The following is a 14,245-nucleotide window of genomic DNA, read 5'->3' as shown; positions in this document are numbered from 1 at the left end:
TTTATCCGTCAGCAAACACTCTTGAAGTTTACGTTCATTAGCAAGATTGATGGCGGATTAGTACGGGTAAATGGTCGACCTAATTAGGAAGGTGTTTGGCAAAAGGGAAGTACTTTAAGTCGGTAGTAAAATTTTCGCCATTTCTGATAGAGTCACATTAATTATTTTCCGTCGAAGAAAGCAGTAAACAAACAACGCGGAATTCTGTCAGTTCAAACTACCAGTTAAATGAAAACATCCGCACTTGGCAAGAAGGGTCGAAAACTCGTAAAACCGTTTTATGCTTTCCTCCTCTCAGGTTCAGGTGGATCTCGTTTTATCACCTTTCCGACCAATTCACACCAACAAATCACAAAACTGCGGAAATTATCATCCTTTCCGATTGCGGTATGTGCGGACCCTCTTGTACAGAAGAATCATTGAAATCAACGGCTTAACCTTCTTCTTCCGCAATTTTCCTACCCATTTTTTTTTCTTTCGCTTTCTTTTCCTTCGGTAGAAAATATGGAATTCGAACTTCTGAGAGAGAGAAAAAAAAAAACGAAACAATATCCTGCGAAGAGCCATTCCAGTCATCGCAGTAGGTGCTGACAACTGTGACTGCGTGACTGAACGTGAAAAAACGCGAGAATATTTCTTAGTTTTCTCCTTTGTTTTTTTTTTGTTTTCCATCCACCGACCCCGAGAAAGGGTGTTCCAAGCGATACGCCGGAATTTGACGTCCTCCCTGAAGCGAATCCAAGGAGGGAGCTTTTCCCGGCCCCGGAATTTTGTTCCGATAGAATGCACGTGAATGATGAGGTGTGAAGGTGCTGCCGTAAATATGCATGAGGGATTGTCTTTTGGGGGATCGTTTGCTGTGTTTTTTTTTGGTTTTATTTGAGTCGGTAAATTTTCTCGTGGGATGATTTGATCAACCGTCGAAGTAGGCTTTTGTTGTGAATGAAAAGTTTGACATTGTAGTTACATTCCTGAATCGTCTGCTTCGTAATGAATACTCACTGATGGTAAAATTAAATCTTTTACCTCGCGTTTCCACGGTGGGTGAGGAAAAGTGTTTGTTTGGAAACCGGTTTTTGGCAAGTTAGAAATTCGTAGAATGTATTGACTTGGATCTCGTTGCCATAGAAACAAATAGAATTCATTGCATGGAAAAACGAACGAAGCAAAGCGTAATGAAATTTATAAAATGAAAACAAGGATTTGCATAACATGCATGACCTGATTTAGTGATCCTGAAACTCCACACTCCTTCCACGGCAGTGCACACTTTCCACGAGAGCGGTATTTGCTCAGAAATCGATAATTCGCTCCGATTAGAATCACATTTAAATTAAATTCAATTGCACACAGATAAAAATCTATCCAGAAATCATGAAAACCATGAAATAACAGTTCGGCTGAAAAGTTTGTAACGTTTAATAGAAACACACATTTTTTGCCAAAATTCGTTTTTATTATTCAACATAATTGCCATCAGAGGCGATACAGCGATTATAGCGATCTTCCAACTTTTCGATACCATTTTTTGTAGTACGATTTGTCCTTAGCCTCAAAATAGGCCTCAGTTTCAGCGATTACCTCTTCATTGCTTCTAAATTTTTTACCAGCGAGCATTCTCTTGAGGTCTGAGAACAGGAAAAAGTCACTGTGGGCCAAATCTGGAGAATACGGTGGATGAGGGAACAATTCGAAGCTCAAAACAAAACTTTTTTTTTCTTCAAATGAGGCCGTTTTTTTAAATTTCGTCCTTCAAACGCTCTAATAACGCTATATAATAGTCACTGTTGATGGTTTTTCTCTTTTCAAGGTAGTCGATGGAAATTATACCATGCGAATCCCAAAATACAGACGCCATAACCTTACCGGCCGATTGTTGAGTCTTTCCACGCTTTGGGTTCGGTTCATCGCGTGCAGTCCACTCAGCTGACTGTCGATTGGACTCCGGAGTGAAGTGATGGAGCCATGTTTCGTCCATTGTTATATATCGACGAAAAAAATCGGTTTCATTCCGATATAACAGCTCCAAACACTGCTCAGAATCATCAATTCGTTGTTGTTTTTGATCGATTGTGAGCTCACGCGGCACCCATTTTGCACAAAGCTTCTCATATCCAAATATTCGTGAATAATATGCCCAACACGTTCCTTTGATATCTTTAGGGTGTCAGCTATCTCGATCAACTTCACTTTACGGTCATTGAAAATCATTTTGTGGATTTTTTTCACATTTTCATCGGTAACAGCCTCTTTTGAACGTCCACTGCGTTCATCGTCTTCGGTGCTCATATGACCAGTACGAAATTTTGCGAACCACTTACGAATTGTTGCTTCGCCCGGTGCAGAGTCTGGATAACACTCATCAAGCCATCTTTTGGTATCGGCGGCACTTTTTTTCATCAAAAAGTAGTGTTTCATCAACACATGAAATTCCTTTTTTTCCATTTTTTTCACAATAACAAAAGTAGCTTCACTCAAAATGCAATATCTCACAAACTAATAATCAGACAGCTGTCAAATTTATACACGTATCTTTCGAAGGTTGATACTAACTGAAAATGGTATGGATTTAATTCTAGTGGCGCCCTCTCATAGAAACGATACGAACTTTTCAGCCGATCTGTTAAAATGGTATAAATGATGTAATTGAAAAAACGCACTTTGTTACCTCGGAGATGACTAAACCGAGTTTTCCATGCTTAGGCTTGTTTAAGAGATACTGTTGAGACTTTAATCAAGTTCAAATATTAAAAGGCTGTCTCTTCCGGTTCCGGAGATTTAATGGTATAAGTGACGTAATCGACTAACCGACTAATCAGTGGAATTTTCTCGAAGATGACTCAACGAATTTCAATAAACTTAGGGTTATTTAAAAGCAACAAAGTGGTCTTTGATCAAGTTTGGAAGGGGTTATGGTAAACATTTCCGGTTCAGCAGATGTAATCTCGTATATGGCGTAACCGACAAATCCTGTGATCCTTTTTTTTTTATATCGTTTATTTATACCCGGCTTCCTGTGATCCTGTTTTTCGAAAGACTCATTTGAAAAGTGTTATTAGGTCCTTTGGAAAACTCACAATACTGATGGTTGAATATAGAATCATATACACTGAGGTCTTCTTTACGCGGCTTTTCATACGTGGTTTTTACGTGGCTTTTCTTAAGTGATTTTTACACGGGTTTCCGAAGTTAGGCGTTTTTTTATGTTAATTCTCTGAACCTTTTTTTCAAAAAAAATCCACTTATTTTTGTTCAAAAAATTTATGCATTTTATGCATTTTTAACAAATTTTGCTTAAAATTTTTTTTTTCTTTAGTTTTGCGCGTGAATAGAGAACTCAATGTATAACTGCATAAGGGACGTAATCGAAAAAACGTACTTATTTTTCTCGGAGAGGATTAAACCAAATTCTTCCTCAAATTTGATCAATATCTAACAGGGAAAACAGATTCAAAAAATGGCATGCGAATGCAACTATGTAATGAAAAAACGAGAAAATGTTACCGCAGAGACGGGACTCGAACTTGTAGCAAGGGAAATTGCTTTGCAATTAAACTACCCTGCATAAAAAAACACATGAAGAGATACCCCAATTGACTAGAATACCCAAGCATGCTTCGCTTTACTTGGCCACCACAGCATGCAATTATAGTCTATGGAAACCCATCCAACAGAAAACAAACACACACCGCGTCACAAGTCTATCCTCGCGTTTTTGCTTTGCCGTCAGACACTGATTTGATATTTTGTGTCTGTCTCTTTTGCTGCCTATGCTAGCTACGGGTTCGAGTCCCGTCTCTGCGGTAACATTTTCTCGGTTTTCATTACATAGTTGCATTCGCATGTCATTTTTCCAAACTGTTTTCCACGTTGGATCAAATTGAACACAAGCTTGAATGGCGGTACGTTTTAATAAAACTAAAAACACAAATCAACCGACCAACTACTCAGTTTTAATCGGTGAAATTTTCTCGAACATGACTCAACGGATTTACGATAAACTTAGCCTTATTTAAAATCAACAAAGTGGTCTTTGTTCAAGTTTGGAAAGGGTATTTCGGAACATTTCCGGTTCGGGAGATGTAATCTCATATATGACGTAACCGACTAATCACAGTGCTTTTGCAATGTGCCAAAATTTTTCGGTGGCGCTTGAATCAATTTTGAAAGCCTTAGACTCGTTTGAAAGAAGGGTTTTTTCAATATGTTTTCAAAACCATGTTTCCAAGTTTTTAAGACTGTAACAGAGGTATTTTTCAAGCGGATGATCGTTCTGCGTAAAAAAAAACGCGTAATAAAAACACGTCCGCGCAAAATAAAATAAAAATTTAAGGATTTTTATGTCAAATATTTTGGAAATGCATGAAACCTTCAGATCTGGTGTATTCTCCAAAAAAATCGACTTTAGAATGGAAAAATTTTGAGATTTCCGAGATTGAAAATTTTTTTGTGCCAAATGTCTTAGAAATGCATGAAACGTTGAGATATGGTGCAATCTAGAAAAAATGTTTCAAAGAAAAACAAGTTTGGGACAGAATTTGAGACCACGTAACTTCTGAAATTCGCGTAAAAAAACGGCAAAACTAAAGAAAGTTTCTTTATTCCAAATATCTCAAAAATGCATGAAACTCTATTTTACAAAAATTGTTTTGTAAAAAAAATAACTTTGGACTTCTGATATTTCTGAAAATGAAAAAAAAAATTATGCATGAAACGTCGAGATCTGGTATAATATAAAAAAAGATCTCGACGTTTCATGCATTTCTAAGACAAAACAAGAAAACCAGATAATTTGGAAAATTTGGCTAAAAAACCCGCGTAAAAAAAGACCTCAGTGTACTGCTAACCTCAGTTTGGATAAACGTATACTGAAAGCGTTCGAGCAGAAGAAGTAGGTTTCACTGCGGGATATAGCCACAACAATTCGAAGTACCTAGGTAAATGTTCTACGATTGAATCTTCGAACCTATAAAAAGCAGAAGCAGTCCGAAACAAAAAGCATCGACCAGGCCCAACTGTACAATCATGAACGAACGGAATCAACGTGGAATTCGATTACTGATTTATGACGGAGTCTCAATGTCAAACTGTATTAAACTAGTCTGTCTCATCGATTCAAATCGCAAATTTTTGGGAAGAAAACTGTGGTCTGGCAAGCTATTCGTGGCTGCAGTTAAATTCCTTACAACTGATCCCATAAACTGCGAAATATACATCAATGAATGTTTACAAAGACGACTTTTACTCATGATTCAAAGCCATAAAAATCCTACTGCCTCCTGGTCAGATCTTGCGATTTGTCATTACGCCAAAACAGAAGTATACCATAATTGCGATGGTCCTAGCGTGCGCCTTCGCTTCTCCTTCGAATAGTGTTTCGTTCCAAACACCTTCCATTAAAATGTTGAATGTTGAAGTCCCGGGCCTAACAAAGAAAAAGTCGACTTTTTACCGTGAAACGCACAGTGGGGAAAAACGATCCAAAACGCGACTTTGCTCAATAATTTTATAAAAAAACATGAGCAAATATTTTCAAAGTTAGTATTTCTTATGCAAATTTTTCTGTAGAATCGATTTATGATAGTTAGAAGATCCGCAAAACTCACTATCATGCCCGTTTTGCTCCAATTCCTCTTTTTTCTGACTTTACTTTGAAAACTAACTGTGAAACTCAGGAAAAAAATCAATTCCACCAATCGGAAGGTATTCCTGACATGCTCATAAGTAAGATAAATGGATTGTTTTTAATAAAATTGACCGCAAACAACTCTGTTCTGTTTTACCCCCAGTCATCTTCTTCCGTGAATTTACAGAAAAAAAAGTTCTACTGATCGGTGTTTGGACCAATTTTGGTTGAACAAGACAGTTCTATGTTTCGCATATAACCTCAAATAATAATTTACAGATAGTGTTCATAATCGCATGCTTCGTGCTACATCGTTTTACCCCGTTTTTTCCGACAATTATAATTTTATGTTGAATTCAGATTTACAATCCCGAAGCAGATCCAATATGACCTACCAATATTTTTTCATAAAACGTACAAAACATCTGTTATCCAATCAAACACAATGGGAATGACAGTACTAGCCTGTTTAACCCGTTTTACCCCAATTTATATCAAGAGTCGTATCTCTGGTTAAACTTTCTCTCGCATACCGAAAGCAGACTGATTGCAGTTGATGAAAATCAATTGATATTACGAAGAAAGACCTGAAAATTGGATTACAAATGAATTCAAGGTAGAGCAAAATCTTAGGACTCAGTTAAAGGATAAATTGGGGTAAAACGGTATAACAAGATTCGTGCGGCCATTGAATTAATTGGTAATCCTATTTTCAGGTCTTTCTTCGTAATATTAATCGATTTTCATCAACCGCAATCAGCCTGCTTTCGGTATGCGAGAGAAAGTTTAACCAGAGATACGACTTTTGATATAAATTGGGGTAAAACGGGTTAAACAGGCTAGTACTGTCATTCCCATTGTGTTTGATTGGATCACAGATGTTTTGCACGTATTATGAACCAATATTGATAGATCGCATTGGATCTGCTTTTGGATTGTAGATCATATTTCAACTGAATATTATAACTAGAAAAGAAATGGGGTAAAACGGTGCAACGAGTTTTCTGCTGTCAATAAAACTATATGCAATCGATTTGTTAGACTTTTTTACATCGGAAACACTCTATTCGCTCTTCTGCAAGTTCTTCGGTTTCATGTTATTTAGTTAGGCTTGAATACAATGCAGTATAAAAAGGGAACTTGGGGTAAAATGAACATGATAGCGTTTCGTGCGGTCCTTCTAAATACATGGAGTCGATTTTACTGACCATTTTACTGCAAAAAACTGCTTTGTGGTCAGCTGTATCATGCCTCCAAAAAATCGTCGCGTTTTGGTCCATTTTTCCCCACTGTACTTCGGTCCTCCAACATTTTGATACTCTTTGAAAGAAAAAAAAAGAATTGTCAAGCAAGGCCTTCAAAATAGCTTTCCGTTTGTACAACGATCTCAGCATTCGACGAAAATTTTTGTCTCTGGAGAAACCCTATTCAGGTTTGGAAATAGATAATAGTCGCTGGGGGCCAGATCTGGAAAATACGGGTAATGGTGGCCCGAATTTCAGAACACGAAACTCGTCTTTTTCCATAGCTTGATGAAAACTAGAAATTCGTCTAACAAGATCAGCTGATACTCAAACACTACTAAGGATAGATTGTCATGAAATTCAGTATTGGATCATGTAGTAGACAAAGATAGAGAATCCACAAGCCAAGATCAAATATTTTGAAACATGACTGAATGATTTATTTATATTTTCGGTCAAGTGAACCATTAACACTCCTTATACCAAGCCTCAAACAAAGTTGGAACGGTAACTTTGAGCTGTCATAGCTCAGCTGTTTTTCAACGGATCTCAATAAATTTTACACCCTCGAATTTTGTACAGATCGCAGATTATTTTAAGTATATCATTATTGACAATCGGTTAGGAAAAATCAATGAAAATGTGATTTTTCCCGTTCCAAGTTTTTTTTCACGCACAAAATATGCCCTATCTGCATTTATGCGGCACCAGCTTTGTGAATAGAATTTTGAGAACTTCAACTTTCTCGCGTCATAACTTTGTTGTTAGTCAACCGATCTTCGAAATTTGTTCACCATTGGAATGGTACTAGTTTCAGCAATAAAATGTGCTAAAACATACGTAAAATAGAGTTGTCTATTTAAAGTTATAGAGAAAACTGTAAACAGAAGACCGCAAAAAAGATGGGATTTTTTGCAATGGTCGTAAATATCTCTGAATTCAAAGCGATGACCTATATGTTTTTATACATTATTCGATTGCTAGTCAACCCAGCTACAATTTATGCTAAGCTGGCGTTTTTGCACCATCAAAAACATCCTGAAAATATACAGTGTAAATGTAAATATTGACAAATATTACAAAAAAATTATTTTTAATATATAAATCAAAAATGAAAGCGATGACTTGTACATTTTTTGCTCTAAATTGTTAGAATCATTATCATAAAGATTGTTTTGATGAATAAAATTATATATTCTCTCAAAACAACTAAAAAAATTGGTTTCAATTTCTATCAGCGGAAATATATTGTCTAAAAATTTCAAGCCAGAACAGTTACGTTATTGATTAATATAATTTATTATTTTTATATTTTGAAATAAATTTATTCACAATTTACTCAAAAATGGAGGCTTCGATTTTCTTCGGTTTTTGTGCTGTACTAAAGAATGAACACATAGATCCAAATAATTTTTATATACATACAAAACAAACTCAATTGATATCTACTGCAATTCTGAATTTGTCCAACATTTCCGTAGAATCTAAAAATTCGATGAAGGATCGGAAATTTCAAGATTTCTGTTATGCCTTAAACGTTTCAGTATACACTCTAACCTCAATTTACACGCAAAGTCGTTGGTGCGTAAATTAAATTTCGCGTAAATTGAGATTTTATTGTATCAAAATATGTTTTTCTACTTCTATCGTTTGCAATCAATAGAGACTATAATTCTTAGAGACTCATAAGTTGAATTTCACCAATAGATTATTAGTTTTTAGATAAAACGGAAATTCTTAATTTTTGCGATGGCTTTGTACAATAAGAAAGTAGAGCTTGAACTGAGTATTTTACATACTAACCCATCGCAAAATAAATCAACTACTATTTAGGAACAAATATTGTTTGATGGTAATTTGAAGGGGAAAAAGCTTGTTTTTACCCCCAAATTTATGCTAGGTGCACATAACCATTTTCTTAAGTTTACGTTTCGTCTTCGACTCATCAGTGCGTCAGCAGATTATGCTGACGCAAACCCCCGGATCAACAGAATCCGCTGAGCAGACGTAATGTTAATGCTATTTGCATCCGGGGGTTTGCGTCAGCATAATCTGCTGACGCACTGATGAGTCGAAGACGAAACGTAAACTTAAGAAAATATTGTTTGATGTTTTTTGTTTCGCCACTTTAAGTGACTGTATTAATTTTCAACAGACTTTACCCTATAATTCCGGAACCGGAAGTCGCACTCTGATGGAACTTTGGAATCTTTATAGGACTATGAAACCTTTCATTTGAACCTAATTTTGGTTAAATCTGCCACGCCATCTGTGAGCAAAGTGATGAAATAATTTGAAATTGTAATTTTCATACTAATCACCTTGTCACCTTGTCAGAACCGGAAGTTGAATCGAAATGAAAATCAGGAACTTTGTATAAGACATTTATACCTTTCATTTGAATCTCAGTTTGTGAGAATCGGTTCAGCAAGCTCTGAGAAAAGTGAGTTCAAAAAAATGTTACATACATACATACATACACACATACAGACATTTTGCGTACTCGAGGAACTGAGTCGAATGGAATATGACACTCGGCCCTCCGGGTCTCGGTTCAAAAGTCGGTTTTCACAGTGATTGCATAACCTTTCCATATGAGAAAGGCAAAAAGTTTTGGAAATTTCTGTATTTATGCTGTTTGTTTTGAGATTCTCCTTAAGATTTTTGAGTTTAATTTGTTATAACTAATCGTGAGTATTAGTAACAATAATTAAGTGTATAAAAAGTGTATGTCACCGCTTTAATTTCTAAGCATTTTGAAAAATAAATAAAATTTGAAATTTTTCAGTGTTGGTCATTTATTTATAGATGTTTTTGAATATAAAAAACTGCTAGTTTAGCCCTATTTGTAACTGGTTTTATTAGCAATCCAATGATGTATAAAAACATATAGGCCATCGCTTTGAATTCAGAGATATTTTGACCATACTAAAAAATTCCATCTTTTTGTGGTCTTCTGTTTACAGTTTTCTCTATAACTTTAGGTAGACAACTCTACTTTTCGTATGTTTTAGTGCATTTTATTTCTGAAACTAGTCCCATTCCAATGGTGAACAAATTTCGAAGATCGGTTGACTAACAACAAAGTTATGACGCGAGAAAGTTGAAGTTCTCAAAATTCCATTCACAATGCTGGTGCCGCATAAATGCAGATAGGGCATATTTTGTGCGTGAAAAAAACTCGAACGGGAAAAAATCACATTTTCATTGATTTTTCCTAACCGATTGTCAATAATGATATACTTAAAATAATCTACGAACTGTACAACATTCGAGGGTGTAGAATTTATTGAGATCCGTTGAAAAACAGCTGAGCTATGACAGCTCAAAGTTACCGTTCCAACTTTTTTTCGGGCTTGGTATTCGGAGTGTTAAGTAAGTTCATGTGAACGTAGTTTCCTCCTGTTGAATATCTTACGATATGTGCTACCTTTTGATAAAATAGTACGATCTCTCGAATAAACTGCATGTAAACAGTATTAAAATAATCGGGACTTACGAAATTCGAATGAATCCGTTAGGTAGTAGTCCGAAAACGAGATAGTTTTCCCATTTGCTTTCTTTTATCATGATCTAGATCGTGACGCGAATTAGAAGCATTTGCACTAATTTGAAATTCAATCGTTTGATTGCATTTGAGTAGAAACAGTTTTCACTGTGTTTCTTCTCTCCATCACGTGTACATGTAGGACCGGTGATGCTGATGCTGATGTCAGTATGAAGATTCCCGTGAGGATATGAGTGTCTGTCGAAAATTCTTACAGCACATGAGCGAAATGTCGTTGGCACCGTCACCCGTTGGCTACACAAATCACGTACCGCAGTATTCAGTAGAACGAAATTGCTGTTGCTGTCACCAAGGGACGGGAAACAATGTCATTTTCTGACACTCTCCCATACATACTCGGGAAATAAATATAGCTCCCGCTGGAAATGAGGTCTGTTTCGCCGTGAAACAAGTGTTTTGCTACGCGATTACACTTTTATGGAAAAGTGTTTAAATTCTAAATCGATTGAAATTGAAATTTTCATCCGAAATTTCAAACTAACATCTAATTAAATGGTTCAAATCAGCACAAAACCAAACCCAATTAGGGGTCTCTAATAAATAAACTTCGAAACTAATAGAAACCCATCAACGTCAGAGCAAAATAATGTTCAAATTCACCCACGTTTAAACAACCATTTTGTCGCTAATGGAGCGGAACTCGTTCTAAAATTAGTGGACGACTGGAGTGAGAGATATTTCATCAATTTAAAACAAACATTCCACTGAGTGCCACATTAATTAGTCTGCTCGAATTACGGCCCCCTCGGCTACTTGTTGCTCGTGGCTCGTAACGATGGTAAATCAACGGGCCATCCCCGAAAAGCTGACAGTCGTCGGCAGCTGAGTAAGCTTTTTTCCCCGTTTTCAGTCGGGTCCGGGAGAGCAATGATGACCGACCGACCGACCAACACAGATGATAAAAGCGATGAAGGGTTTTTCTCGAGACCGTCCAATAAATCATTTTTCACTTATCTAAAGAGCTCCGAAGGGTGGAAAGGGTGTTCAATAAATTACTGTCCCATTTGTCTTCATCGTTTAAATTAGCTGTTTTTGAAATTGAACGTGTTTTTCTTACTTTTCCGCCTGTAACCTGGTGATTTCAAGAGCAAAGCAATCATTTCAGCTCCGCTCTAACATTTCAATACCACTTTTGTAGACCGATTTAACTTTTGCTTCCAAATAGTTCTCAGTTTCAGCGATAACCTCTTCATTCGTGCGAAATTTCCTACCGGCGAACATTTTTTTTCAGGTCTGCCAACAGCCAGTAGTCGCTGGGAGGCAAATCTAGCAAATACGGTGGATGTGCACGAATACGAAATTTAGACGAGGTTCACCAGTTGCTGATTCACTCAGATGACGATCTTTTCGATTCCGGAGTGAAGTAATGAATCCATGTTTCATCCATTGTCACATATTCATGCGAAATTCCGGGTTGTTACATCAAATTAGAATTCTATCTTTCTACATTCTTTTTCGCGCTACTGTAGTACAAAAAATATAGCTCGCTGAGGTATAAAAATGTACTTTGCCGTTGTATAAAAATGTACATTAGTGCGATAGGAAAATGTACTTTATCGCGGTATTTAACAGCGGTATCGAAGAACAGTAAGCGCAGCGCATTGCCTATATTCGTCGCTGTTTCAAAGACGATTTTCGCTTATTCAGAATGTTCATAAAGTATTATTACTAATACCATTTATTTAACCCCGGTTTCAAGCTTTCGGTCGTTGCCAGGGAGGATTAAGGTCTGAAGCCAGTGTGTTTTACGGTGATTTAGAGGGATATTTTAACGCTTCGAATCTGATTTTCTCAGAAACGGTGACAAATATAAAAAAAAACGTGTTTAATCCACCTAGCAGTGAGATGATACCTTTTTTTACCAATCTGCATGTGTTTTTTGCATGAATATTCTTCGGTGTTTAAGTTTTCATGACATTATTTTAATGACCCTCGTTTTAAGCGACAATTTGAGATTTTAATTACTCATTACTCTGTAATGTCGAAACTGCAAATCGAATCGAATTTAAATCTAGAAGTGTGATAATCGATTAAAGATGCCATGATATCTAAGTTCCACTTTAGAGTTTACGGTAATTTAAGGTACTTCCAGAGCCGGTATTCAGGAACCAGCATAACCCAAACCGATTCGTATGGCCATATGACGAATAAATTACAATAGTTTTGAGTCCAACTTTGAAGCTTTTCGGAATTGTCATCTTCTATACCGGTTTGAATTTTAAAAATTCATCATCATGTAATTCGAGAACCGGAAGTCATAATTGGATAAAATTTATTAATTTTTGTATGTATGTATAAAATTAATTAATTTTGTATATAAGTTTATTTTAATTTGAATTTTTGTTTCTAATATTTGATTAGGCTTTTTTTGAGAAAACGATTGAGCTTTGAGAAACGATTTCATACTGGAACCGGAATTCTAAAATCGGTATGGCCGAAGTCAGATAATTCGACGAACTGATTCGAATGGTATGTGGATGTTATGTTCTTTCAGCATTTATTGCTGTAAGAAGTTTAAAACAATATAATTTTAAAAAAAAATCTGCCATCATCTGGTTTATATATGTCATATTCGAACGATTATGTTGCCAAAAACGAGCCGTGCTAAAATCGGTCCGAGGCCAAATGTCATAGAAAAGGATGCTGTACACAGTCTTTTTGGTACTTAGAAACAATTGTATGTAACAGAATAAAAAATCGTGTTTTCCGTTGCTCCCAAGCATTGCTTTGTCATACAGCGCTCAAAACTCCTACTGCTGGAATAGGGGGAAAAGTCGTTTACACAAAAATTTCGATTAAAAATGGACTTCCGTTAAAAAATGGATTCCGTAAAAATGGACGGATTTTAACAATCTATGGCTTGTTGGATAGGTATTATCGTGCGGAATCTAAGTCTGAAAACATATTCTGTTTTCAAGGTCAATTGTGACAGATACTGTCAAAAAACTGAAAATTTTGACATAAAACTTCGTATAACTCAAAAAGTAAACATCCGATCTCAAAACCATTCAATAGCGTTTTGGGTGACGGGGAGACCTTTCATTTGCAACTAGTTTGATCAAAATCGGCCCAGCCATCTCTGAGATCTCGACCTCTTAGTTGACAACACTCACACACAGACATTTGCTTAGTTCGTCGAGCTGAATCGATTGGTATATGTCATTCGGCCCTCCGGGCCTCGGAAAAATTTTCGAAAGTTTGAGCGAATTCTATACCTATTTTTTATATATATAAAAAAAGGTAAAACCCAACGAACAATCTCTTAGAAACTTGTATCAACTGTGTTGAATCAAGAGGTCTCATGCCTAGCAATCCAATTGTAGTAACGTATTGTATTGAGCGAAAATATAAATTTCGTTAAATGATAATTCATTTGGTTGCGAATTTAGTAAGCTATGAACTGATATTGTGACACCTAACTTTGAGATGATGCTGAAAACATCCATCGGACGGATTGGATTGATAATACTTGAATCGACGACAAGCAAACTTTTCTTGAAACATCACGAACCGTGCTTCGGATGGGCGTTTCTGGAACTTTTTCGGCCATTTTATTATGCCTTTGTGTCAACTCTGCATCAACTAAGCACTAATAATGGTAGTAAAATAGCCTTTTATGAGCACCACTAATTTTCATAGTTCTATATCTGCAATATATAATCTAATCCGTTATAAATCAATCAGAACTTAGCTTTTAGAATGTACACCAACCATAATAAAGCATTATTAATGAACAGCCGTATATTTTGCCAAAATCGACCCTAATTCAGTGTGAAAAGTGATTGAAATGCTAACAAGCGATTATTT

General features: G+C 36.2%; 1 protein-coding gene across 5 annotated transcripts in view; it reads left to right on the top strand.

Annotated features, from left to right (window-relative positions):
• Window positions 1-14,245, top strand: part of LOC131436797 (rap guanine nucleotide exchange factor 4) — a 446,791-nt gene that overhangs the window by 266,885 nt on the left and 165,661 nt on the right. The gene's annotated exons all lie outside the window — the stretch shown is intronic.

Source organism: Malaya genurostris, chromosome 3 (assembly GCF_030247185.1).
Source record: "Malaya genurostris strain Urasoe2022 chromosome 3, Malgen_1.1, whole genome shotgun sequence".
NCBI classification, from domain to species: Eukaryota; Metazoa; Arthropoda; class Insecta; order Diptera; family Culicidae; genus Malaya; species Malaya genurostris.
This window is presented reverse-complemented; position numbering and strand designations above follow the sequence as displayed.